The sequence below is a fragment of the Camelus bactrianus genome, chromosome 10 (assembly GCF_048773025.1).
Source record: "Camelus bactrianus isolate YW-2024 breed Bactrian camel chromosome 10, ASM4877302v1, whole genome shotgun sequence".
NCBI lineage: Eukaryota > Metazoa > Chordata > Mammalia > Artiodactyla > Camelidae > Camelus > Camelus bactrianus.
The window spans coordinates 43,767,513-43,795,435 of record NC_133548.1 but is presented as its reverse complement, the minus strand read 5'-3'; the positions used below and the strand labels follow the sequence as shown (position 1 = coordinate 43,795,435).

The 27,923-nt window shown below is 50.6% G+C and overlaps 1 protein-coding gene and 1 non-coding gene across 21 annotated transcripts in view; one reads left to right on the top strand and one right to left on the bottom strand.

The window, feature by feature from the left end:
* The window catches only part of PPFIBP2 (PPFIA binding protein 2), a 147,796-nt gene that overhangs the window by 7,511 nt on the left and 112,362 nt on the right, over positions 1 to 27,923 (top strand). Inside the window, exon 1 of one of the 20 annotated variants that reach the window (XM_045524044.2) lies at positions 17,841 to 17,963. The exons of 18 other annotated variants lie outside the window; for them this stretch is intronic. The gene's annotated coding sequence lies outside the window, so the exon portion shown is untranslated. Of the gene's footprint in view, positions 1 to 17,840; positions 17,964 to 18,046; positions 18,115 to 27,923 lie in introns of those variants that run through there. One more of the 20 variants, XM_045524045.2, reaches the window with a different exon arrangement.
* Positions 16,493 to 16,564, bottom strand: TRNAT-GGU (transfer RNA threonine (anticodon GGU)). Its single transcript has one exon. It is a non-coding gene; the product is annotated as a tRNA-Thr (tRNA).

Below are 27,923 nucleotides of genomic sequence, written 5' to 3'. Positions count from 1 at the left end.
TGCCAAGAAATCCTGCAGGATTTGGTGACTGACGGGACGTGAGGGAGAGAGAAAAGAGTCAAATTAGACACTGACATTTTGTGCTGGTTTGCTGGGAGAAGAATGAAGCAATTGTTAGCAGCATGAGGGCGTGGAGAAACCTCTTGGAAGGGGGAAGGGAAATGAGGGGGTGTTGATTCCTTTTGGAATCAGGAGCAAGCCTTGGGTAGCTTCTTGCAGGCCCATTCTGTTTTTACCCATGAGGATGGCAAGGCCTAAAGAAACCCACCCAGGGTCACCCAGCTGCTGGTGGCAGAACCCAGGCCTTCTGGCCCTCTGGCCTTGGGTTCTGTTCTTTGTAGCTCAGTGGGTTTGGCCAGACAAGAACTTCTGGAAGGTCCAGATGGAGATTCCATTAGGCAGTGAAAAATGAGAAAGAGACAAGGTTTGGGGCAAATTCCATCTGCAGAATAGCTAAGGCTGGAGTCTTATAGGTCAAAGACTCAGGGGGAAGTGTCTGCTGGCAGCCAAAGCCAATGGGGCTGTGAGGGCTCATGAGACCTTCTTTCTGGCCTGTGGCCTCTGGGGATGTGGGCTGATGGGAAGTAGGGGTGCCCGTATGGTCTCAGCGCTCTTACACTTGTTTGTGCTTAGTGTGGGTACGTGTGTATTACATGTTTTTTTTTTTTTTTTTTCTGAGACTGCAATTACTAATCTGTCAGTTCCATGGAAATACGTATTCCAAGGACCCAAACACGCCCTGACAAACTTCCGGGACACATCCAACCAGTAATGAGAAGTTGGCTGTGTAGTATTGGAGTTGGGGTAGTGGGAGATGCCTATCTGGGGAAGGCAGTCAGCCCTGAGAAACTTTTCTGAGCAGGGGTCTGTGCATAGGGCCAGTGTCAGAGATTTACATGGTTGAGTGAGGGCCACAGCTGTCTGATGAGGAGGGGCGACCTTGTCCAGAATCTGCCAAGAGACTCAGTGGCCCTGAGGCTGGGTCTCCTGCCCTCCTTACCCTTCCCTTCCACACCTCTCTGCCTGGCCAAGCTTCTCAGCCTCCAGCCCCCCAGGATGAGTCCTGTCTTTGCCATGGTGCAGTGGTTACCTCGGTTTGCTAAGGCAGAGCTGGATTAAAGAATGTGAAACCTTTTGATTATTGCCTGCACGTGGTAATTGACAAAGACGAAGACAAAGACACAAAAAATGCTGGGATTCAACTTTGAGTCAAAACTTGTCAAGCTTCTTGGTTCTTATGAGCTATGTAGTTAGGTCTGGCAGGTTTCTACCTCATCTTGTTTTGAGTGTGTGTGTATGTGTGTTTACTGAGACCAAAATGTGCTCGAGCTTGCCCCCCAGGGGTAAAGTAGCAGGGACAGCTGTAGATTGCAGACTGGAGATCTGAGTTGTCCATGTCTCAGGAACAACTTACGCAGAGGTAAACGGTTAGCAGGCCTACTAGCAAACCTCCGGGAAGAGGTTGTTCACCCAGGTGAGGCTGTGGGGAATAGAGCCTGTCATGGCCCCCACCTACCCCTCGACTACAGGTGCTGTGACGTTCCCAGAGGCTGTGCTCTGGGTACATCTGTTTCCCGCCGGGAAGGAGTTAACCCAAATCCCAGGGTTGCTCTGCCTGCTCAGGGGCGTGTTTAGTGGGCATAGTCAGAATCCCTGCCCTGACTCCCAGGCAAAGACATAAATCCACAGTGACTTGTGTGCATGGTTGGAATGGCTCACTCAGATGTTGCGGGGCCTCTTGCCTGGGCAGGGACCACTCTGACCAGGAGGGCCACTGCTGTGACTGCACTGGGGTGTCCCAAGAGGTCTTCTTAGCAAACCTCTCCAACCTGCTTCTGGCAGGAAGGCCCAGAGAGCCTGGCCAGAAGGAACTCCTTGGGCTGACACTATGTGTGTGTGTGAGTGAGAGAGAGAGAGAGAGAAAGAAAAAGTGTTAGTTGTGTAGGAGCCAGGAGATCTGCTGTAGGGACTAAGGGAACAGACGGGCAGAGCCAGAGCTAAGCTTAGGAAGAGTAAAATTGGGTTACCTTTGTTCCTTGCATACACACGTGACAGCTCCTCTGTCTTCACGGGCAACTGTTTCCTTCCCACAACACAAAGCTGTGTTTCCCCTGAATCAAAGAGGTTTTCTCATGAATAGGTTGCTTGAAGCTGGGCTGCTTCATGGATGAAACAGAGGGGTGTGTAGACTGGCCCCTGAACGCTGCCTCCAGAGGGAGAGCGGAACTTCCAGCTTTGGTGGGTTTTACAAAGGGCTTGTCTCAGGAGGCGGGTAGTGTTATTTCCATTCATGGGAGGGAAACAGGTGCCAGAGAAGAAAAGTGGGGTTTTTTTTTGTTTTGTTTTTTTAAGGTTCTAAAGTATTCGATTTAATTTATTGTCCAAACTGGGACACTTCTGAAAGTGAGAGGAGGTGGACCAATGCTGAATTGGATGGGATCCTGGGAGGACAGGACTGTCCCTGGCGTACTGGGATGTGGGGTCTCAAACTCCAGATTCAGTAAGCCACTGGGGCAGGTAAGGGGAGCGGGGGCTGGGGAGATGGGATTGGAGGAGGGCGAGGGGAGAAGTTAGAACTTGAATTTGAGTGGGAAAAGAGGATTCTTCTAATTCGACATTTTACCAAAGCAAAGGAATAGTTCTTGGCTCAAACACCTGACCTCGACTACATGTCATGAAAAAGCTTTATTACATAAGCTCTTCCTGTGACCGGCCAAGACATCTGGTTCTTCCATGCAATGCTGCTCTCCCGGTAACAACAGCCACCGCCCTGCATGTCCATCTAGGTTTTCGCTGTGCAGCTCAGTGGAGCTGCACAAAACCCCTTGCAGGGGTGTTGCCCTGCCTCTAAGACAAGGAAACTGACTCCTCACCGCCCCTCCCAACTCCAGCATGGCAGGCACGGGCTCCTCCACCGTGAGGACTTGGCCTCCCTCGTCTCTGAGGGCCCTGCCAGCTCAGACAACCCTTCGTTTAAATCCTGGCTCTACTCAGGCTTGCTGTTGCTCCTTTGAGCAAATCTTTCCCTCTCTGGGCTTGAAGTTCCTCGCCTGTCAAATGGGAACAGTAAGAGGCCTATTTCCTTTGGTTGTTGTAAAGATGCAAAGATGTATATAACATGTTGGTGACAGTGCCCGGCGCATCGTAAATAGTAAGTGGTATTATCATCATCATCTTCTTCTCAGGAAGCCTCGCAAATATACTTTGTCAAGAGGGGTGATTTACATCATCCAGAGGGCTTATTCTGAAATTTCAGGGGGCAGGTAGTATTCTCTGGGCCTCCAGGTGGGACCCCCATGGTGGAGGGGAGCACGAAGTCCAAGAGGCAGAAGTCCACAGCAGGGTGAGGGGACAGGCTGATTTCAAGTGGCCAGTCACCAGTGTACAGGACAAGGGTAACAGAGAGCTCAGAGCCTAAACCAGCCTGATGGGACGTGGCGGGGTGAGGCCAAAGTCCTGACCCGAGGCTCCAAAAATCAATTGGTGTGTTTCCTACCCAACCACGTAGAAAAGCCCACAGAACTTGGTGTAGCCTGGCTACATGAATAGAAATCCCGGTTTTAGACGCTGCTTGCAGGGGGCGTGGCCTGGGCCGGTGGGTGGGAGGTAGGCATCCCACTTTTCTCTGCAGTGGCCATGACTGGCCCACCCTGGAGGTGAGACTCTGGGCATAACACTTTGGGAGCAGGTGGAGTACGGCCCCCTACTGCTGCACAGCTGGAGTCCCTGCCCTGTAAGCTTTGGAAGGTCCCGGGACAGATGGAAGACCCAGGGCTGTGATTCTGATTTTCAAGTGGGCAAGGGATTGAGCATGTTCTGCGTTGCTCAGAGGGCAGGGTTGAGGGGCCACGGTGGTGACGGTCACGAGGATTAAAGAAGGGGCAGATTTCAGTGTGACACGATGTAAGAAATTCCAAATAACTCGAGCCAGGCGACTGTTTTAGAGCATGTGTTGGAGTCTACCTACAAAGGGTATTATCCAGGCAGTGCTGACTGGAGAGGAGTTGGTGAAATCACAGGGGAGGCAGGCTTTGCTGAAAGGTTGTAGGTCTCATGAAAAGTGCTATAGGATTTGGGGGAACAATTGGTGGCTTCTGAGCAGAGAGGTGACTTGCAGCAAATGTAGGATGGGATGAGGGTGGAAAGCTAGGGAAGGACAGCCACAAAGCTGTGCAGAAGCTTCTCGATTGCAAGTCATAGGCTGAAATTCCACCCAGGACAGGCAGTGGGAGAGAGGAAGGGCTCTGAAGAAGTGGTTAGAATCCCAAAGGAGGGATTGTACTGTGTGTGTTCTCTGCTGATGCCTGTCTTGGCCTAACCCCCTGACTGGGGAATGAAGGCTCTTACAGACTCATGGGCCATTCCTGGAAGATTTCGAGAACATGGAGTCCTGGTACCCAGAGGACCAGGGCCATGTGGTCTGAAACATTGAGCTCACACCATCCAGGAAGGAGTGGGTATAGGAGGGAGTGATCCAGGAGGGCACTGGGCACGACACTAGGAATTCTGACTGTTTGTCTGCAGCCTGGGCCGCAGAGCAAGCTTCCAGCCCCAAGAGGAGGCAGGGAAAGGCTGTGGGCAGCAGAACCTTATTCAAGTAGGCTGAGGTTTTGGGTGGGGTGTGTGGATGGGGGGAGGGATGGAGAGTGCTGTGGTTAAGCAACGTGGATGCCTGACGGGTGTGCAAGTCCTTGCTAGGGTGGCAGGGAGGGGAGCCTGGCAAGGCTGGTAGGAAGAGAGGCCTGGCTCTCTGGGAGGTAGGGGAAGCCGCCAAATCAGAACTGGCCCACTGGACCTAGGAAAACTCTTAGCAGCAGAGAGAGAGCATAGTTCCTAAGTGTCCTGAAGTCAACAGACTTGTGGTCTCATTTGTTATGTCAGTCACCATATGATTTTTTACCATCCTCTGTGCTGAGAACTGTTATGGTAGGAACACAGAATGAGTAAGACAAGTCCGCTGCCTGGATAGAATTTAAGGAATGTACCCCTTACTCAAAATAGGCAGAGAAAACTCAGTAAACGTTCCGAGAAAGAAGAGGTTGGGGCACCTGGCTTGCTGAAGAGGGGGCATTTGAGGTGAGTCTTGAAGGACTGTTGGGCCAGAAACACCCCTTTCCATGGGGGTGAAGGAGGACACTTCTAGCACAGGGACCAGCAATGCACAAAGCAAGGTGGCGACGGTAAGTTAAGGGGCACGTGTGGGAAACAGCCAGTGGTTTGGTTTGGCCAGAACTGGAGGAATGAGTGGGGTTAGATGGGGAACCAGGGATTAGAAATCATCACTTATTAAACACATGCCATGCACCAGGCACTGAGCTCAGAGTCGACTGTTCACTCACATCTCACAGGGGCCTTCTGGGGCTTTAGCTGAGGAGAGTGACTCAGGAAAGTGACTTTCCCAAGGTTCCCTAGCTGGTGAGTGACTGAACTAAGATTTATGCCCAATTTTCCTGATCCTCAAACCCATGTTCTTTCCACTCCATCTTGCTGCCACGTTGAGATGATTCACATCCAGGTGGTTCTGTTACCGAGTCCAAACTCGTTCTCCTCACCGCACGACAGGCCAGTAAATCGGGAGACAAGGTGTTGAGGCAAGAAATAGTGACTCTATTCGGAAAGCTGGAAGACCAAGAGGATGGCAGACTAATGTCTTCAGAACTATCCTATTAAAGTCAAAATTCAGGCTCATTTTATACTAAAAAAGTGGAGGGGGTGTGGTTTGTTGTTGCAAACTTCTTGGTGTAGGAATTCTGTGTTCTTGTAGCTGTCCAGGTGGGTCAGATCATGGTGTCCCTGTAATCCTCCAGCAAAACAAATGTTATTTTCCATTCTGTGACTTGTTATCTTTATGTAAGTGCAAAAGTATTAATATCCTTAAAGGTCAGAGCCTTGAAAATAGGCTGTCTTGTATATTTCAGACTAAAGGCAACATTCTTTTGCAAAAGGTGAAGAGCTAGCAAGACAAGCCTAGAATGCAGGTTGCAGGGTTAAAGCCAAAGAAACAGATCTAATATGGAGTCAGATTTGTTCTTTTCTATTATAGTTCAGAGCTTGTTTACCACGAAGATCAGCTTTCTGTGTTGAGGTCAGAAGATGGTCAGTCTGCACATGCCAGACAATGTTAGCCCATGAGAAGCACCTGGTGAATGTGGCCAGGTTACTGTGATGCACTCCCAGCCGCAATAAATACGTACACAGACATACACACATACGTATTTAGGAAGTAAATCTCTAAAATAGTAGGAAGTTGCCCAGTTGTCCATGGTGTCATAGAAACTGTTGCTTCCTGAGTGCTATAGGCAATTGCTGATTTCCTGGCTAAATTACTCTGTTTTCTTTCCCACTCAGTGAAGTATATTAGAGTGGAACAAGATAAGCAGAATCTTCTCTGAGTTATACAGAATTTTGATTTTTGGTCTTAGCTACTGTTGGGGAAAAATGTGTTACTGCTCAGTTGTGACAGAGACCTGGACCTGCGCAAGAGACCAAGCAGCACTTGGAGAGTTGGAGAACTCAGGTTTATTATGCCAGCAGACCCAGAGGAGTTAACACTTCAAGCTCTGGACTCTGTAGCTTTACACAGGCCTTTTATAGGCTGCCAGTTTTACATTTTGCAACATCATATGCAAATAAGGTACAACAGAAGTTGACCAACCAGGAACAAACTTTGTAGAAATGGGCCAATCAGAAGTGAGCTCCATGCAAATAAAGTACTACAAATGGAACAATCAGAAGTTAGGGAAGTGGACCAATCAGAAGTGAGAGTAATAACCAATCAGAAGTGAGAGTAATAACCAATCAGGAGTGAAGGAAATAACCAATCAGAAGTTAGCTCAGGGAACCAATAGAATTCTAGCTGTAAGTTAGCCGCTTTAGAGGCAAAGAGTGAGAGAGAGGCTCTGAGCCAGGGAACCGGTAGGTGCTAAGAGCAGAGCAGCGGCTCTGCCCAGGGGTCCTGCTGGTCTTTTTATGGGGCTTCCCACTTCACTACTTTATCATTGGTAACAAGTTCCTTACAACCCACCTCACCTGTTGGGGACCCCAGGGTGTCAGCTGTAAGGGATGTTAAGCAAGATGGTGGTTTGGAAGGGTAGGGTGAGGGATGTGAGAGAAACCTGGGCAGTAACCCAAGTGGGGCTGTGGGTGGGAAGAGGAGGGGCTGACACAGTCCTATAAGCGTTTGCTGGGAGCCTGCCTGTGCCGGGGCATGGAGTGGGCCCTGGGTGTCACTGTGGTGTCCATAGTGTCACGTTCAGGGTCTGAGCTGGTGCGCGCGGGTGGTGGCTGCCTGCCGAAGCTGGGGTTCTTGCTTATCCTGTGTCCTGTCCAGCCAGTCAGTCCTCACTGCTCCTCAGGTCTGGGCAGGGAAGCTCCTCTGTCTAGCTTGGCCTCCTTCCTGGTGCTTGGGACCCAGTCTAGCCCTGGCAGCTACACCTTGCTTCTGGCTTAAGGATGGGCATGGGGTCCTTCAGGCTTCCTAATGAGGTTTCCCTCAGCCCAGAGAGAAAGCCCAAGAAGACCCTGTAGGGAGGCTGGGGTGCAACGGAGGGTACATCTGGGCTCCAGTGTCTTGGGAATCTCGTGTGAATAGGGGAGTTCACGTGGGACAAAGCTCTTCTTCCATGTCCTGCGTACTAATCGTGAGTACTTTGAAAACTGTTAAAGGCTGCTCTAGGGTCACAGGTCCAGCCCTCACGTGTCGTGACTACTTACATTTGAAACAATTAAAAAAATTTTTTTATTTTGTTTTTTCGGAGGGGTGGAGGTAATTAGGCTTGCTTATTTATTTATTTATTTATTTATTTATTTATTTATTTATTTATTTATTTAATGGAGGTACTGGGGATTGAACCCAAGTCCTCGTGCATGCTAAGCATGCACTCTACCACTGAGCTGTACCCCTCCACCAAAAAAGAGAATTTTAAGTAAACCTGGTGGCAGTTGAGTGAGGAATGGTGTTCACGCGACAGATCCTACAGGCTACATGATCTTGTCGCATCATTGCCACACATCGCATATGAAAATCTTCCCCGAGTGACTAAGGAGTGCTTGCCTGTTTGGCTCTAGGTGTTCAGTAAGAGTGTGACGTCCACTGGGAGCCATTGTGGGCCTCTTTGAGACACTAGGACAACTCGGCCGTCTCCTCTCAAGGCTGCTGCTAAGTTAAGGGCTCTCATGCCAGTGCCTTGGCCGAGGACCTCCTGCTCCATGGATGTAGTTGGGATTTGGCCTTCCTCTCCCCAACCCCTGGAGCCTAGCCTCAGCCTTAGCCTCCATCTTTGGGGTCTCCCAATTCCATCTCCCCAGCTGTGACTTCTCTGCCAGATGCCTGCTCCTCACTGGCGCACGAGCATCATAAACTTACCTGCTCACTGTCCTTAAGCTGGGTGTCTGGTGGGACTGGTGGAATGGCTCAGGAAGGTGCCAAGGGTCTGTATGAGTGAGCATGTGAGTGAGCGGAAAACTCTCCACTCTCGAAGGCCCGGTGGCCCCTGCCTTCCTGGAGACACGGAAAGCTCAGAGCACAGGCACTGTGTTTGTCCTCCTGAGTCCCCTCAGTGCGGGCTGGCCGCAAGAGGTTTGGCAACTTTTTCTTTTTTTTTTTTTGCGTAATGGAGGTACTAGGGATTGAACCCGCTTGTGTATGCTAAGCATGCGCTCTACCACTGAGCTATTCCCCTCCCCACCAGCAACTTCTTAAAGGGAGTCAGTGTCATATTATTTTTTTTTTTCCTGATCCTAACATTAGGCCTAGGTCTTGGCTAGCCCCATCTTCTGGAATAGTGTGGCAGGGACATGTTCTCAGAGAGGGGCCAGGCACTGAGCTGGGTGGTTTGTTCTGCCCCCTCTCATAACCTTGTGACCTGCCCTGTGTGGAGTAGGTGGTAATATGTCTATTACACAGTAACCTGAGAGGTTAATCTGTGTTACCCAAGGTCAGAAATGAACCCAGCTCTAAGCAGTGGAACCGGGATTTAAACCCAAGTCCATGTGACTCCAAAGCCTGGACTCTCTCTGTTGCGTCTTGCTCCTCAACTTCTTCAGGACAAACAAGAAGAAGTCACAAAAGCTCAAGGTCCAGATTGGGCTGGGCTGGGGCCGCTGATGTCGGTGCTGCCTTCCCCTTCTGTGCCCCTGTTGAATCACACAGGCCTCTCCACCTTCCACTTTGAGTCTGAGGAACTGTTGGGTATCTCCCACGGGAGGGTAATGGCCCTGCCTTGTGGAAAAGAGGTAAGGATGAGGGATAGAGGCCCCCAGGAGCTGATGCAGATGCTCCTACTCCCCCGGGGTCAGATGGACAGACTTCCGGACACAAGACCTCGTGGGCTTCCAGGGAGGGGAGACCTTGTGCAATGCAGTCCTCTAGCTGTGGTCTGTGAGTCTGTGCAGATGGGGGATTCCTGGATCACTTTTCTTAGGAAATTCCCTGAACCACTCTCTGGCCTAAGTGCTCTTGGGGGAGGGAAGAGACCTGAGTGGCAAGTGTCTTGTGACAGGTGAGCTGAGGCTAGGGGACCCACTTTGCCCCTCCCCCCATCATACGCTGGAGTTGTTGAACTGCTTTGAAGAGAAGAGGGCTGGGCCCAGGGCTTGTGCTCCTTGAATGCAGCCTGACAGCTGGTCAGGGCTACAGGGTCTTAGGGTTTCCTCCTGACAGCATGCCAAAGTCTGACCTCACTAAATGGTCTTGGTCCCCAGGCATCACTTGACTCAGAGCTGACTTACAAAGATAAATAGAGGACTATTAGGAACTGTCTTTATATGGATGTTGTTTTAGGCCTGGAGATGCAAGGCTGTCTCCCTCAGAGGGAAGAGGAACACCTGTGGATGAGAACAGAGACCCCCATCTCTGGGGAGGAGGCTGCCTTCTTCAGATCAGTTTGCCCAGCGTGTGTCCAAGATCAGATGGGGCATGTGTCAGTTTGCTAGGGGTGCCATAACAAAAGACCAGAGACTGGATGGATTAAGCAATAGAAATTTATCTTCTTACAATTCTGGAGGCTAGAAGTCCAAGTGCAAGGTGTCAGCAAGGTTGGTTTCTTCTGAGGCCTCTCTCTTTGGCTTGTAGGTGGTCTCTATCCCTGTGTGTTCACATGGTCTCCCCTCTTTGTCCATATAAGGACACCAGTCATACTGGATTAGGGCTTATCCTGATGACCTCATTTTAAGTTAATTACCTCTTTAAAGGTCTTATTTCTAAATATAGTCACATTTGAGGTACTGGGGGTTAGGACTTCAATATTGGAATTTGAGACAGGGGGCCCCAATTCAGCCCACAACAGAATGTTCTCAAAATCCTCATTGAACAAGGCTTGGTGTCATGCGGAAGGATGGAGAGGCCCTCACTGCTGGTCCTGCCAAGGGACCAGTAGAGGAAGGTAGACTCAGCTCAGTCAGTGGAGGAAGCTCTATTGGCCTCGTCCCAAGGCTCAACGCAGAAAAGCCCAGACCGAGCTGTTCCCTGTAGTCTAGGCTCTCTGGCAGCAGTGGGCTCTACATGGTGTCTTCACCTGGCTTCCACGCAGCTCTCAGTTCTCCAGTGAAGAAAGAATTGCTCATCCCCCAGTAATAGCCTCCAGCCAGGCCTGCAGAGGGAACCCCCTTCACTGTTGGAAGCAGGAGCTGAGCTGCTGTTGCCAGTGCACACAGCCTGTCTTTAAGGAAGTTCTTTGGTCTCCTACTAGTTTAAACATTTTTTTTAATATGCAAAAGGAAAGCTACCGCATTGATTCAAAATTAAACTGTTTAACACATTGAAATGAAAGTTCAGAACACAGAATAAATGTTGATTAATTCAATTAGTATTTACCTAGAGCCTGCCAAAATTCTGGGGCCCCGTGCTACCCACCAGGCAGCTTGGGAGGCTGGTAGGAGGTAGCTGGCTGCAGCCTAAAGTGCTGCATGAGGCCCTCAAATACTCTAGCTGATAGAGAAAACTTGCCAATTCAGATCTGTTTTTTTTCCCTTGTTGCTTAGCATTGTAAAATAATAGAAGGAGGAGAAATGCCTGGTTTTATCATCCATTAGGGGAAGTTCCATCTTCTTCTCCCATCAGTGCTTGGGCAATTTAATTGCATTCATCAGTTAGCTCATGCCAGGGCCAGGCATGGCCATGTTCCCCTGATGGCAGAGCTGCCTTCACCTTGGAGTATCAGACCACAAAGAGAGGGGCCTTAGGGAAGGAAACAGTGAGAAAGTGGATGCTGGTTGCTGGACTCGGAGGAGAGACAGGTGAATAGCACAGACTCCTTGCTCTCAAGCATCTTAACTTGGAAGGGAAGACAGACATATGGAGGAGTCACATAAACAGAGCTGGGAGATGATAAACGTGGTACCAAGCGTGGCAGGAGCAGAGTGCGGGCATGCAGCACCTTCAGGTGCTGGGAGCAGTGGGGTCAGGAAAGGCTTGTTGGTGTTGGTGTTGGTGCATGTGGGTAAGGTCTTCGAATGGGTGAGATTTGAAGTATAGAAAAAGTATAGATGAAGAGTATAGATGAAAGAAAAACATCCCAGAGGAAATAGAGAAAACAGGGAAAGCTGTCTGTTTTTAGGGTGTAGGAAGTGGCTCGCTGGAGAGCATGGGGAGAAGTGTGGCTGGGAAGGTGGATCTTTTTGGAAGCCTTTTGATGGCTGAGTGACAGAATGCAGCTTTGTTCCCGAAGCAGTGGGGAGCTGTGGAGGGTTTGAGAGCAGAGGAGTAATGCCATGAGCTTTTTGAGACTTACCCTGCCTGCTCTGGGAAAGGTAGGTTGAAGAAGAGTCAGCAGGAAGTAGGAAGTCTAGGGGAGGCAGCTTTGGAAATCCAGGTGAGAGACGACGAGGGTCTGAATGGTGGTGGGATGAAAGTTTGGTCAGATGTCAGGACCTTCAGGGAGTCTCAGTGGCCCTTCAGGAAGAGCACCCACTGAGGCATCAGGAATTTAGGTTCAAATCTCTGTTCTGTTTGTCCCCAGCAAAGGAAGGTAGAATCTGGTGCTGCCCTCTGGAAAAACCCAGATTCCTAAGTGGTGGATTAAAGCTTTTGTTATTAAAAAAAAGATTCCTTCTACTTCAGTATAGTATAAGCCATCACCCGGCTTCAGCAATAACTCCTCACTGATTATGTTTTTAGGGGGTGGTTTTTGAGATGAAGCTTCAGGCAGTGTTCAAGCTGAAGCTGCATTTGAAGCATTTGTGTGAATCTGTCCACCATCAGGTGGAGGCGGTGAAATGGCTTGATGTCCATTTGTTCCTCCCTGGGGGTGTTTGGGTGCACGTGCACCCACGTTCTCTGCTTCAAGAGGACAGTGAAGGTCGCTTTCTTTGAAGGGTGTGTTCTGGGGCTGAGGAGACACACTACCGGAGGCTCCTGTCAGGGGGCTAGGGTTCTGCCTGCTACTGGAGCAGATGGCTGTGGACGGGGGAGAGGATAGAGGTAAGGACTGCCTGTGTGGGAGGGCGGTTTGCTGGCTCAGACACTTGTTTATCTGTTTATTGAAAGGTGCTTGTGGCCTGCGGTCTGACTCATGCCGACCAGACTAACAAGGCTGGGCTATAAACCAGACACCAGCAGATTAATTTGCTTTGGCTGGTGTTATCCAGAGGCCACAGCAAATCCCTGCCCCCCTGCCCTCCTTCCTGGCCTTACCCTTCCTGGGAGAGTGAACTATAGCGTCCTCTGCAGGTGGTGGGGGAGGCAGGCTCCCGGACAGAGGGTGCCAGGTGGACAGTGGGGGGTCACCCCAGGCTGCTATGGGGACTCCTTGCTAGTGATCACTACTCAGACTTCCATATGGGGTCTCAGTGCTCAGTGTGCCACGCAGACCAACTTTGACGAGCCCTGCTTGGGCACTGTTGCTCTAGTCTTTACTGACAGTGAGTGGTCAGAGGTGGGGTGTGTGTGGTAATTGTACCATTTAAATGTCCTCTGAGTTTGGTATCAATTGAAAAATAAGACCAGGAATCAGACAAATGGAGACCAAGATACCAGGTCCAGGGCTAATAAAGGTGTTTAGAGAATAGGGTTCTCAGTACATCCCTTTACTGAGTTAGTACACCCGCCTCTACTAGGGACCCAGATGGAGGGAGGCCCTGGAAACAGAGGGAAGGACGGGGCTGGGCCACACCGCTCAGTTCCCTCTCATTCCCACCAATCAGATAGGCAGCTGCCCCCCAGTGAGGAGGTCCAGGAAAGAGACGGGCAGTGTCCTCCCAGTGGATATCCCCATGGCAACATGAAACAGAAGCTGAATGGAGGCTTAGCACGTGCTGTAGGTCTCAGCAGAGGTTCTCCGGCACAGGTAGGGGTGGGAATGCTGCCACAGAGGAAGGAGAATCACCTGGGCTCTGAAGAATTAGTTCTGATGGACAGAGACTAGAGAAGGGAGCTTTAGTTTGCGGGGACAACATGAAAAAGGCACAGCAAAATGAGAATGCTCCCTGGTGGCTGGAGGATCAAGGATTCGGAAGGACGTGGTTGAAGTGGCCAGGCCTGGTGAGGAAGTGCCGCAAAATGGTTAATGGCGTGACCTGGGAGTCAGACTACCTGGGATCCAGTCCCATCTCTGCTGCTTCCTGGATGTGTGATTTGACCAAGTTGTTTCACCTCTCCAAGCTTCAGTTTCCTTGTCTGTACAATTTGGATAATAACAGTTATGAATATTGAGGTAATGAGATATATCTAAATGCTTAGCTCAGGGCAGAGTGAGTGCTTAATAACTGGCAGCCATTGTTATCACCATCTTGTGTCCAGGACAATTTGAGGTCAGCTAAGAGATGCCTTGGATGTCAGGCTCCTGCGTGTGGGTTGCTCTGGGAGAGGCCAGGCACTGCTCGGATGAGAGGAGGCCCTCCAATGCCTAATTCTGAATCCCTGAACCCAGGCTGGGGCAGTTGGAATGAGTTGAGATGGAGAAGCGGGTCCCTGCACAGAGCGATGCACAGGGACCTGGCTACTGATTGAAGGCGATGAGGGGGTCAGGGAAGAGTCCCAGGCGAACGCGGGGTCTACAATCCCCAGAGGCTCTGAGATACCAAGTGAGGGCAGGACCACATTGAGAGTTTCAGATCATGCTGAATCTCAGCATCTGCTGAGACAGCCAGAACGCTGATGCGTATTTGGGAATTTTGGTCTGAGCTTCCAAGAGCAGTCTAGAGTCGTGACCATGGAGATGACGTTTGAATTGTCCTGGGAGAGCCTGTAGAAGGAAATGAGGCAGTGAGTGAAGCTGAGATGTAGGACATTCAGTGAAGGAGGAACCCAGGGAGCACTCGTCCCCAGTGCTGGAGGAACGTCTCGGGGGTTTGCAGAGAAGAGCAGCCCTGGCCAACACGGATCGCTGGTCTCAGCACTTTCCTCGTATTAACTCATTTAACCTGCACAGCCACCTCTGAGGAAGTGCTTTTATTAGCCTCATCTTGTAGACGAGGAAGCTGAGGCACTGAGGGTAAGCATCCTGCCCTAGGACACACAGTGAGTGAGGGTCAGAAATGGGGGTCTGAGCCCTGCAGCCTGGCTCTCCCGTTTGTGCTGTAACCCCACGTGCTGCCTCTCAAGGAAGTAAGACCTGAAATCACTGGATGGATGAGGGAGCAGCATCAGGCACAAAAGTGGGAATCTCACCCGGGTGGGCGGCAGAGAGCCTGGGAGGCGAGCCCTTTGGCAACGAAGCAGAGGAGAAATGGTAGCTGGGGTATGTGGGGCCAAAGGAAGCGTTTTAGCATCACAGAGGCTTTGATGTTTGTGTGGTTTGAGAGGGAAGAGCAGAAAAGGGGGAGAGATTCAGATTCAGCCTCCTGCAGGAATAATTGAGAGGTTGGACCTCAGTGATGTTAGATTAGGGGATCTCAGGGTGGAGGGGAGGTTGTGGTGGAGAGAAAGGGAATTGAGGGATTCCGTTTCTTATCAAAGAAAGATACAGGGCAGTTCGCTGAGGAGGAGTCGGGGAGGAAGGATGCGCGAGGTTAAAGATCTGGGTGCCTGACTGCCTGATGGAGCTGTGTGCGTTGTTTAGCATCTGTGAGCAGAGGGAAGAGGAGACACCTGCTCCCCAGCTCACTCTACCTCTCTCACTCTCCCCCTGCCTGGGAGGCAAGTTGCCAGAGGCGGAGAGATAGAGTGAGCTGAGAGGCTGGGTGGAGGGGTGAGGGGGTGGAAGCAGGTTCAGTGCCAGCTGGGGAGGTGACTGGAGAGTTGTAGGTGGAGTTTCAGGTGATGCTCCTGTATGCTGACTGTTGATGGGGCCTGGAGTAGAGAGGCCTCCATCCTCTCTGTCTGGAGTAAAGGGTGCTGAAAGGGGAAACTGAGTCAGGGAAGTGTGGGAAGATATTGGAGGGCTCCTGAGGTGGGCGAGTGGAGGGGATAGGCTACTGTAGCTTGGTTGTGGGGTGGGGGAATCCAGAGAGTCCTGGGAGCTCCTCTGAGAAGGGTTCTTCTCTCAGGTCCTTGCTTGCTTCTGCATCATTGCTGGAGACGAATGGGCAGCTTCCAGGCAGCTCCCTTCTGTGGTTCCCATTGCCTGATGGATAAAGGCCAAGTTTTAGGGGTGAGATGCTGTGAGAGGCCCAGCCTCATTTGCTCCCACTCTTCCCCTGTTGCTCTCTGGCCACACAAAGCTTTTGCACACCCCACCCCTCCCCACACCTGGGGCTTTACTCCTCTTACAGTGCATTGGCATTTCTACCTGCTATTTGGAGAAATCTCACTTACTCCAAGAAGCCTTCTAGGATTGCCCAGACTGCACTGGTCTCTCCTTCTGCCGCGCCCTGAGCGTACTAAGCTCCCCTCTCCTGGGAATGCCCCTCCTGCTGTGTTGTTGCCGTGCGTGTGCCTTTTTCCCTCCCCAGGGCCTCCGTGGTGTCAGGCGCCTTGGTTGTTCACCGACTTGAACTAATGGATGACGAGGTGAACCTCATCGTCCATAAGACGCTCAGGAAATGATTTTTGAAACTCAGCTTATCTTGGAAACTAACTTCCACGTGATGTTTTCCATGCTTCTTGTGCGTTGAGCCAGCAATGGTGGAGAATTGACATTCACAGTTAATCGCCATCTGAACTTAATTTTTGAGATGTTGGGAATTTCAGGGAAATGATGTTTTTCTTCTCACAAAGGAACACCATGGCTGCTTTAAAATTAGACCTTTAATTTATGAAATTCTGAAGTCTAAGTGGGCAAAAGCCAAAGTTTAGTTGGCTTTAGCTCACGGATCCTGGATAGAGGCCCAATTCTGCATGCAACCTTTCCATTCCAATTGACGTGGATGACAGATGAAGGACTTTTGGCCCTTAGCAGATAAATAACGTAGTGTTAAATTCATTTTTTTCCCTCATAGCGTCAACTGCATGGTTTTACAGATGATAGAGGAGCATGGTTTAAATAGATTAAACCAATCTAAAAGAAATATGATTTTTATGGGTCATATATTTAAAAAATTTTTTTCCTGGTTTTTTTTTTACATATATTTAGTTTTATTTTATTTATTATTACTATTAAACAATTTTTCTCCTTAACGGAGGCACTGGGGGTTGAACCCAGGACCTTGTGCACACCAAGCGTGTGCTCTACCACTGAGCTATACCCCCTATCCCCAGTCATGCATTTCTGAGACAGTTGTTTTCTGTTCTGTGTATCTTTTTTGGGTAAAATACTATCTTGTAACAGAGTTGAATGGGGGCAGCAGGCAGTGTCCCCATGAAGATGTGCAGGGAGTGTGAGTTAGCAGAAAGTCTCTTGGCTCCAGGTGTTTTGAGGTCTTTTGGTTTGGACATGGAAACCAGCTTCCACATCTCCCAGCTCTTCACAGAGCTGAGCAAATCGGCAGGACGAGGCAGAGTGGTGGGGCGAGCAGGTGGGGACTTAGGTGACTGACAGGCGGGACTCTGTGGGGAAACCAGAGACCTCAGGCACTCTCTTAATATCTTTGTGTCTCCGTTGCCTCTTTCAGAAGTGGGGCTGATAATGAGGCTATGTCCCTCACAGGATCACCAGGAAGGTTAAATGGGATAATGAGGACAAAGCCTTTTCACAGGGGCTGCTGCCTCTGCAGGAGGGAGGAAGGAAACCGTCTGTGAACTTGCAGAGCAGGCGGCTTTGACAGACAGGAGGAACCTGCAGGGGCGCGAAGTGATTGGCCATCACTGGATGGACTGTGAACCACCGGCTGGCCGTGGGGCTGGGAGCCGGCCCCCAGATCTCAGCTAGATCTTCGAGCAGGTGAAGTGTTTGTTGTTTCACCTGGTCCTTCATATCCCAGCCTTGAAGTCTCATTTACATTTGCTACTCTGAGACTCCCAGAAGGAAGGAAAAGAACCTTCCATCCCAAGTTCTCTGAGTGGCTGCAGTGAGCCCCACCACGGTGAGGACACAGATGTACTTGTCTGGAGCACAGCGTTGAAGGGCAAACTGATGGGGTCTTGGTGATGCTCTGCCCCTAGACACAGTCTGGCTCCCTGTCTCACTGTTTCCAGAGGCACAGATTTCTGCCTCACCCCCAAATCCCTCTCCCTGTTGGAGTACCTGCATCCTTTTTCTTTTGAGATCTACCCAAACCATTCCTCAGCAGCCCTGTGGCCTTGGTCACTGAGAGTGTTGTAGCCTCTTTACCACAATAATAAATCCTTGAACTGGGGCAAAGGACCAGCTTGGGGTGGGGTGCAGAGAGTGGGAGGTGAGAACAGTCAGGAAGGTGAAACCAGTGTTTAAAAATATTAAGCAAAGGCAAACTCAGATACCAGCTCCCCAGCATTCCTTCAGCCTCGAGGGTCAGGTGTGCCATTTGGGTGTGAGCATGACAGCCTCACGCTCTCACACCCGTTTCTCAGCCAGACCCCGTGCTCCTCCTCGTGGGCCGGGCTCACGGTGTCTCAGGTGTCTCACGCTCAGGTCTCTGGGTGGTGTTTCTCTGCAGAAGCCTGCCATTTCAAGGAGGAGGAGTATGCTGCCCTGCGTCTGGGGGACGGCTAAGCCGGGAGGTGCCTGGAGGTGAGGTGTCAGTACCTGGTGCTGTTCTTAGCAGTCTTTAGAGAAGGGTGTTCAGTTCTGGGTCTGAGCCCCCTGCTGTTATTTCCTGTTGATGGAGGAGCTGTTTGGGATCACAGAGCCCAGTTTAAAAGGCTGTGGTTTGGTGAGAAGGGTAAGTGCTTTTTGGGTAAGTGCTTAAATGGAAGCCTCTGGGTTTGAACATGCCAAAGAGGGCTGCTGGAGGAGCAGTGACATGGGGCAGGATCCGGACTGGGCTTTAGTGGAAGGGCCAGAAAGCAGAGGGACTCCTTTCAGTGGGTTCTGCAGAGCCAGGCTCCCGCACAAATGTTCTTCGGGCTCATTTGGAACTCGCCCAAGAGGGAGTGGTTGGGCATGCCCAGTGCGCACAGCTCACTCACCTGGTAAAGCGGGAAAAAGATGCTCAGCAAGAAATATTGCATTTGTCCCCGGCCACCAGCTGGCACCTCCAGCCTGCACCTAGGCTTAGAGCCCTTCAGCGATTCTGATGGATCTCGGCCCCCACCGGTCTCAGCTTCACTGGCTGACTGATCAGAACAGCCTGACCTGGGATGTTGAGGTGGGAATGAGAAGCCTTGTGTGGGGAAAAACCTTCCTGAAGCCAAAAGCTTTAAACAAACACTTGTTATTAGGAGTTACTGGTACCGTGATTAGACAGAGACAAGTTAAGCTCGCTTGTTCACCTTAAGTGGCATTCTTTGATCTTCTCCTGTGCAGTCTTTCGTCAGCTACTTAAACTTCTATTCGTTGACAAAAGAAATTGACAAAGGAGACCCCACCTCGTCACTTTGCTTAGACGCAGATTTTCACTAACAGCGGTTACCAGTTCTGACAGCAGCTTTCTCAGCATCCTGGTCCCTCTGCCCTGCTCTGACTCCCCTTCATTGTGACAGGATGTCTTTCTGTGTCTGGCTGTTCTGTCCTGATGGAAAGTTGATGCCTGTGGCCTTGTCCTTCAGTCCTGCTACAGCGTGGGTGTCCGTGGGCCCTGCCCTGGCTCTGAGGCCAGGTGTGCTGCTTTTCTGCACCATCAGGCCCATCCCCATGGAGACAAGGACCTCAGGGCTGGACAAGACCTCAGTCATGCCTCAGGCCCCCAGGTACAGACTTGCCTGCCATCCCTGGGAGCCTCTCAGCTTCCAGTTAAGATCAGTGACTTCTTTATTTCTTCTGGATTGGGAATGTCTCTCCTGTCTCAGTCCTGTTGTATTTAGGAAGCAGATTACTTGTTTCACTAACCCACAGATGCGGTGGAATTTTGCCCTCCGTCAGCCTCCAGCTGCCTCCCGTGGGCAGACATGTTGTTGTGTTCATCCACTCAACATACATGAGCTGACCACATGCTTTGTGCCAGTACTGGGCCGAGCTCTGGGCTCAGAGACACAGCCCTGCCCACGAGGAGCGACGACTCAGTCAAAGGAGTCTCACACATAAAGTGGCCAGTGCTCTAGAGAGTTCCGGGTGCTGAGGGAATCTGTCATGAGCGTGGAGAGGGGGCCCAAGTCTGGGGAGTCATTTCCAGCTGGGGGAAGGAGAGGATCCTCGGAATCATGATGCTGGAATTGGGCCTCAAAAGAGGGAGTCGGGATGGAGCAGTCTGGATTGGGTTCTTGGCCTAAAACATTGCATCTGAGGGAGGCTTAGAGTAAAAGCAGTCTAACGGTTGGTGGGAGCCAGGTGTGGAACTGTTACTGCTGTGGTTGCGAACTCTCAGCCAGTTACGTGCAGAGGACCTCCACATACATCGTCTCATTGAATCCCGACAATCCCACAATGCATATTTTCACCTGCATTTTATGAACAGGGAAATGAAACTCAGCAATGTTGAGGAACTTGTCCAAGAGTAGATGAAGAACCGGGATCCGAACAGAAGCCTGGCTACAGGGCGCATGCTCTGGACTGTCCCCAGGGTCCTTAGCTTCCTCTTTGGGTCGTTTCCTGGGTGACAGGCAGCAGGTGAAAAATTGTACAAGTGCTAGGGTGCTATGGTTAGATTTGAGAAATGGACCCCCACGCCCGTGCTGCTGGTAGCAGTGGTGAGAGTGAGTGGGGTGTGGGCGTGAGGCTGCAGGCAGGAAAACCAGCCAGGAAGCCACTGCAGTCATTCTGATGGGAGATGATGTAGCCCGAAGCCGGGCAGGTGAGGATGAGGGGACAGACCTGAGGGGGGTGAGGAAGGATACTTTACTGGACATGGTGACCAACTGGATGTGAGAGAGGGGAAAGCTGGGGATGGCTTCCAGGTTTCTGGCTTGGCGACTGTGGCAGCATCACTGAGGTGGGCAGGGAGCAGTTTGGGAAAGATCATCTATGGGGGCCCACTGAATGTGAGGATTTGGAGAGGGAGGTGGGTGTCAGGTGTGGGAAGGCGATGGGGCCTCCTGCTGCCAGCCCTCACAATCCCCCAGGCTTTAGTTTCCCAATGACAATGAATAATTTTGTTTTGTTTGGTGGGGGGACGATAATTAGGTTTATTTATTTCTTTTTTAATGGAGGTAGTGGGGACTGATGAGTAATTTTATTTTATTAGTAAATCTTTAAAAGTTTCTACAGGGCTTACAGAAGGGGCAATGCTCTCAGGGGCCCAGACGTGTAAAAGGCTTGCAGGGGAGATGGGTGTGCACAGCTGCTCTCATCCCTTTCCTGCAAGATCAAGGAGACTGGGAGATCACATTTAGGTGAGCGAGGTCCAGAGAGTTTCAGGGAAGAATTGGCTTGAAGAGAAGGTGGGAAGTTAGCAGAGAAGGCTGCTGGCATGGGCATAAAAGCAGGGAAGTAACTGGTTCAGGCAATTAACTACCACCTAGAAATCTGTCCACTGATGATAAGACATTTGGTTGGGATGGGGCAGAGGTTTGCCAGGGGGTACGATGGAAGTTAAAGCTGCCTCTGAGTGCAGGTTGAGCCGATGTGGTGAGAAGCATGATTCTGCACTGGCTGGCGGTGAACCCGGAGACTTTCTGAACAGAAGAGGGCCTGGGTGGGAGCCGTGTTTGTGTTCCACTGGTGGTTCAACTTCTGTGAGTCTCAGGAGCACCTGAGCAGCTAGGTCAGCATGCAAAGGCCAGGCTCTCTTCCCTTGAGATGAGCGTGGACCTCTTGCTCTGTTAGCTCTCCGGGTGATCCGGACAGACACCCAGGTTGGAGGAGCATTGAGTTGGTGAGTCTTCAGTGCAGGGCCAATGGAGAGGCTGCCTGGAACCAGTTGCAGGACAACCAGTCAGGCTACTGCAGCCTAGGGTGAGGTAGTGCAGGGCCAGGTGAAGCGGCGCAGCAGGTGAGATCACCCCCAGTGAGTGTTTGGAGAGAAGATGGTCTCTGGTCTGACTCAGCAGCGCTTGGCACCCTTGACTGCGTCCTCCACCCTGAACCCTTCGTACGGTTTCTGGGACACCCCTTTCTCAGTTCTCCTGCCTCTTCCTTCTCAGTCTCCTGCCTTGGTTCTCCTCCCTGACAGCTGCACGCTGCATGTTGGAGTGTTCTACAGAGTCTTGGGGCCTCTCCCTTTTCCTTTTTTTTTTTTTTTGTCTTATGCTACTACAGTTGCTTCACGTGGTTGTTTTAAGTCCCACCTTCATGCAGACAGCTCCCGGATTGTCTCCGGGCAGATTTCTTTCTGACTCTCAGACTCGTATTTCCAAATACCTACTCAGCATATCTTGCTTGGTGTCCCTAGGCATCTTAAACTGAGTGTTTCCAAACCCAATCTCTTGATTTCATCCCCCAACCCCACCACCCGTGTTGTTGCTCCTGTGGTTCTCCCCACCCTCCCAGAGGCTCCCAGGCAAAGACTTGAAGTCCTGTTTCCCTCCTCTCATTATGCACATTATCCACAGCCATTATCCAGCAGAGGCCAGGTTTTAACTCAAGACTGGCTATAAACCCTACGTTCTTTCTTATCAGCCCACGTCCAGTCTATCAGCTGAGCTGACTGGTTTTGCCGTCAACATACATTAAGGATTAGAACATCTGCCACGATCTTTCTGGTCCAAGCTACCTTTATCTCTTGCCTGGCTTTCTTGTGTTCACTGCTGCACTGCCACCCCACCCCACCCCCATCCTCAGTCCAAGTTGTAGCCGAAAGGATCTTTTTAAAAGGTAAGTTAGGTCCTCCTGTGCTCAAAACCACGTGGAAGAAAGGGAGGAAGAGCAGTGGGCATCCTCAGGCAGGTCTGTAAGGGGGAGAGTAGTTCCTCAGTGGCACGTGGGGATTAAGTGAGAAATGCTGGATAAACTCTTAGCAAGTAGCTCACAGGCACCTGCCCGATTCAGGGAAGCTAAGAGGAGAAAGGAACCCACATGAATCGAATCTCGACGCTGTGCCAGGCAGCCCACCCATATCATCTCTTTAAATCTTTGTGATTATTTTTGTTTTTTTATCACTACTAGATATCTACACAATTTAAAGGGTCAAATAATTGTATACGATTTGTTAAAACAGCCGTCTCCCCATCTACCCACCCCATTGTTCTTCCTCAGATGCTGCCACTTCAAACTCTTTCAGTATTTTTACCCAGATCACTGAAAAAATGCTTGTTCTGCCACTTTACTATTTTTTTTCAGTTGTCATTGTCTTGTGACATCCAAATTCCCACCCTAGAAGGTGAGAGAGATGGGAGCTCTCTCTCCAGTCTTGCTCCCATCACTCACAAGCACTTCTCCATCCCCTCCATCCTGCCAGTGCAATTTCTGTTAAATCCGTATGTGCATGGTGTTTCATTGTAAGGACTATGATTATTTTTACTTTTTAGTTTCCTCAGAGTTCTTTTGTCATTTACTTAGTTTGCTATTTTCTTATCATTGAGTTGAACAAATTCTTCAGCAATTATATAAATCTCTTAAGATGGTCAGATGCAGCAGATGTACTGTTAATTTCATGGTACTGAAGAACTCTCTCCCAGAGCTTTGGGAAGCCCTCCAACATGGACCAACTGCCCTTTTAGGCTTGCTGCATAGCTGTTGCCCGGCCATCTCCCTTATGTCTCTGATCACGTTCCCCAAGTCCTTGTGGGTTTGTGTCTTTCCCAATAAGTTTCCCTCCTGTTGTTTCAATGGGTAGCTAAATTAGATGTTTGACTTCAATCTGCTGTATTTATCGGAGGTCTCTTTCTTGTTTATTTTTGTCCAAAACAATGAGATTCATTTTATACTGAGTTTGTAGATGAGACCATTGAGGCTCTGAAAGGTTAGGTAACTTGTTTAAAGACCCACAACCATTACATAGCAGAGCCCAGGTTTTTACTCAGCATTGTCTCGCTATAAACTCTATGTTCTTTCCTATTTGTCCTTTAGAAAGAAAGTTAATATTGGTCGACTTGGGATGAAATTGATAATGTAGGCACTGCCATCAGTTTTCTTTGTATGTCTTCCTCCATCTTTATTATTATTTTTTAAGTGCTGAAAATGGCTTCTTGCCCTACTATCCCAAAGAGATAAGTTTTCTGTATCCTTTTCAGAGGCCATCTCCCCAGCTCAAGGATAACAAGAGGTATTTCTTTAACCATTTGAAGAGTGAGCATCTGTGGTTTATGGGCGACCAGTAAACTGTGGGGAAAAGTCTTCAGCTCGTTGAGATGTTGTGATACTTCCTTACCACCTGTTGGCTCTTTGGGGCTGGAAGAGGTCTGAGATGAGTCCAAGTTCGGGGGTGGTGAGTCCTTGGTTGAGGGTTCTGGCCCGAGGCATTTCCTTCTACCCAGTGATGCTGGACCCTATCTGGCTGCAGCTGTGAGGTGTCAGGGCCCAGCCCTGGCCCAGGAGACCCTGGAGGGTACCAGGGACTATAGATCTGTTCCTGATTCCTTCCTCCATCCAGGACAGTCCAAGCCTCCCCAAAACACTTGCATCCTGTTGCCACTTTTATGAAGAGAAAGCTAGTTTATAAAATGGAATAGAAGCTTGCATTTCAGGATGGGTGAGGCAAGTTAAGATTTACTTACCCAAGACTTGTCTTAGTCAGCAGTTCCTGCCTACTGCTGATTCTCCTTTGCTGAGCACAGAAGTAGTTAATACCATATCTAAATCACTGCCTTGGAGTGCCCCAGGTGGTGGGCAGCTAATTGTGGCTCACCCTCTAAACTTCACCTAACCCTGCACCCTATTTAACTTGGAGGTGCCAAACTGGCCTTTGTGTGGCGCAGATCATGTGGCTCTGACAGCTGTCACCAGACACTGTCATTTTCACACATGGTAGTTCCTTCCTCATTGGCTGGTCTCTCAGCTGCAGGGTTGTTTTCTTCCTGGCTGGTAGCAAAGAGGAGGGTCAAGTCTTGTCCTAGGGGAGCCCAGCATCAGGCACCATCACGGGGAGGAAGATGACAGCATCTCAAGAGGCCTGTTGGGGAGGGGAGGGTTGCATGACGGGTGGACCGCACATTTTCTTTTCTTACACAACATTCCCTTCCTTATCTCTGTAGCTCAGGATGGGCCAGTTCCTTGGTATGAGAAGGCTGCTTGCCCGTCCGTGTCAAATGTAGGGCTCTGTTAATGGTCCAAGTGTCCAGAGCAGGGTAACTGCTTTTGGCCGATATGGCAGCTGTCACTGGACTGAACACATTAAGGATACCATGTCCTCCTTTGCCTGCTCTTCTCCTTCCTGGGCTGGTGGGGCGCCCCTCCTTAGAGCTCCCGGGGCGCCCCTCCTTAGAGCTCCCAGGGCACAATGTCAGTTCCTCTGCTGACAGGCCCCTGGGTGGTCGCTGGAGCTCCCCTCTCACGGGTGGAGAAGATGATTTCACTTCCACTCCCCACCACCTGCCTAGAGGTCGTCCTGCCTTTCATGGGGCCCCTTTGGAGTTTGACCCGGATTCTCCTCTCTCCCAGCCCTTTGGGTTACTGCCTCTTCCACATGTGCCCTCTGGCCTCGTCACCTTGTTTCTCCTCACATCCCCGATGAACCCACGCTCCTGAGAGTGGTGCGTGACTCTGGGGGGGTGAACAGACATGGAAGACACAGAGCACTAAATGCAACTGGGTGACACTTTGGCCTCTGAGACCCCAAGGTCCTCGAGAGCAGGGATTGTCCCAGGGTGCCTTCCTTACGGGGAGCTCCCACCTGGGGAGGGAAGAAAATGATTGTAGCTGCCAAGATAGCAGTGGTTGGTGACCTCGTGGCTTCCCTGTTCCATCAGAGTGTCCGTGTTCATTGATGGGGCTGGAGGCGTCGCTTCTATGGTATGTTTGGCCCTTCAGCGGTCCCCTCTGTCCCTGACACCAGTGACCCCTCACAGCCGCCTGGCACCAGAGGCCGGCAGAGCCCTTTCTCACTGCATCCTGCCGTCACCGCAGACCCAGCACTGAGCTCATCAGCTGCCCCTAGCAGGTTCTGGCTCCCAAGGTCTCCCAGTCTTGACGGCCCAGGTCCTGGGCTGTGAATATACTACACCCTTGACTCACATTTCACTTCTCGCCAGCTCCCACGGGTCCACCCAGCTTGCTCTTTGCCAAGTACCAACTCATCCCTGGGCAGAGGGCCCACGGTTCACTGTTAGGGCCCTTTTGTGGCAGGGGGACATCACTGGGCCCCCTGGGCTCAGCACCTGCTAACTGCCCTCTCACCTTTCACCCCAGTGCTAAGGCCCCAGCTAGGCTGACATATGAGATCTTCCTTTTTAAAAGTCTCGATCGTGTTGACATCTGAGGCCACTTGAGTGGTGGTGCACGGACATCCAGATCCCTGATGTGGGTGTGATTCCCAAGCGCCCCTCCTTAATTGCCCTTGTGGAGGTGTTGTGAATTCCGTGGAGGGTTCTGACTCACGGGGAGCAGCTGGGTGCTCCTGTATAATCTCATCAACCATTTTGACGTTTGCCAACGACGTCCTGTCCTGACATGCTCCCCTGCCTTTCACGCACTGCCCCCTTGGCCTGGAATCACCCTTATCTTCTGAGAAAGTGCCTACCCATCCTTCAAGACCCAGGGAAACTGCCTCCCTGCCTCTCTCAGCATGCCTCACACTGGGTCATAATTATTTGGTCATACTTCTGTCTTCTCCACCAGACTGCATGGTCTGTGGGGCAGGGACTAGGTCTGATTTGTCAGTATCCCCCCAGTGCACAGCAGTTCAGGCAATGCTGGCCACATAGATCCATCCATTGATTCACGGTATTTACTCATAAACTTCCTTGTGCCACTCTGCTGGCACGGGGCACTTAGGGGTGAGTGAGGCGGATGGGGCCCACCTGCCTCCACAGTGAGGGTGAGCAAGGCCAGTTAGCAAGGAAACAGATGGACTAGAATTTGGAGGCACTGTGCTACAAAGGGGTTGAATTAGGGGCATGCAAGGAAGGCGTCTCTGAGAAGAGACTTGGTTGCTGCTGGCTGAAGGATGAGGATCAGCTGTGCAGGGAGCTGGGGAAGTGAGCTCAGGGCAGAGGGTCGGCAAAGGGTGTGAATGAAAAACATTACCACCCATATCAGTAAACAAAGGATGCTGTGACAGTCAAGTCATCAGCTGTTACCTCCACCCCATGACAGTGAATGAAGGGAACTCAGGATGCAGACAAGCAGGCAGTCCAGCCTCTGCGACTGCCCCCAACAGTGCACCCTGAGGGAACTCAGGATGTGCGAGCTCAGGATACTGGCCTTAGATAGCTAAGGTGCACATCAAAGGAATGACTTCAGTGAGCTCAGACCTTTGCACCTTCCCATACATAGAGAAGCGCTAAATTCCTCAACTTGAGATATCTGGTTTTCTTTAATTAACTGTAATCTGATGTTCTGACCCTCATCTTTGTTGCAAAAACTCCTATATATCCTGGTCCCACTCTTGCCTGGGCAGAACAATCTCTTAGAGTGATCTGAGAGGCTGTATCCTGGGCTTGAGTCCTCAGAAAGTCCTCCGAATAAAATATAACTCAACTTTTTTCAGTTGACTTAGAGTGCTGGGAGTTGTGCAGGGACCATGGCTGCCGGAGCATGGGGAGCCATGGGAGGGCCACGTCAGGTCGGCAGAGCTGGATCCTGCCGGCTGCTTCCTTCCGTCACAGTACAGATTTTGAGTTTTTTTTTTCCCTGGGAGCAGTTGGGAACTTCCTCAGAGGGAAGTAGGTCTTTAAACTTTTACTATCCCTTATGGCCGAATAGGTGTGAGTGTGCCGAATCTTGCCCTGTTTCTGCTGCCTCTACCCCCCCCCCCCCGCCCTGCCCCCAGCATTGCTCCCATTCACACCCTGAGATCTGCACCCAGATTTGCTCTGGCATGTGCTCTGTCCTTGCTGCAGCCCTGTCTGGCTCCTGCCATAGCCTCGAGGTGCCAGTGGGGCTCCAGCCCCCTCTGCAAGCTCCTGTCCACACTCCCCTGAGCTGACTATGTGGTGGTTCTCCGACTGCGAATGCTCAGTGTTCCTTTCTGACCCCTTGGCCTTTGTACCAATGAGTCACTGCCCTCCCTCGCCACATGCATAGTGGCTTATCTTTCTTTGCCGTGCCTACCTCTTCCAAAGGACCAGACTCTTGGATCTACCTGGGTTCTCCCTCCCTGAGCCTACCCCATTTTCGGTTAAAGTCCCTAATCCAGTGAGCTGTCCTGGCACAGATGTGTCCTGAGATTATCTCCTCACTTTAAAAAAAAAAAGCTAACGTAGCTGGGGAGGGTATAGCTCAGTGGCAGAGTGCATGCTTAGCACTGTAGGTTCTGGGTTCAATCCCTGGTAACTCTGTTAAAATAAATAATTAAACCTAATTACCACCACCCACCCACCCTGCAAAAAAAAAAAAAAAAAAAGCTAATGTATACCGAGCACTTAAGACATACAATATGAAATTTTCTGTGAAATATTGATTACTCATTTAATCAAGATGTCAACCTTGTGGGTTAGGTGCTGTTATCATCCCCATTTTTCAGATGAGAACACTGAGGTTCAGAGATCATACAGTAAATGGCAGAGCTGGCTTTGAACCCAGGGTGTTGAACTGCTCCTGCCTGGTACTGTCCAGTGTGAT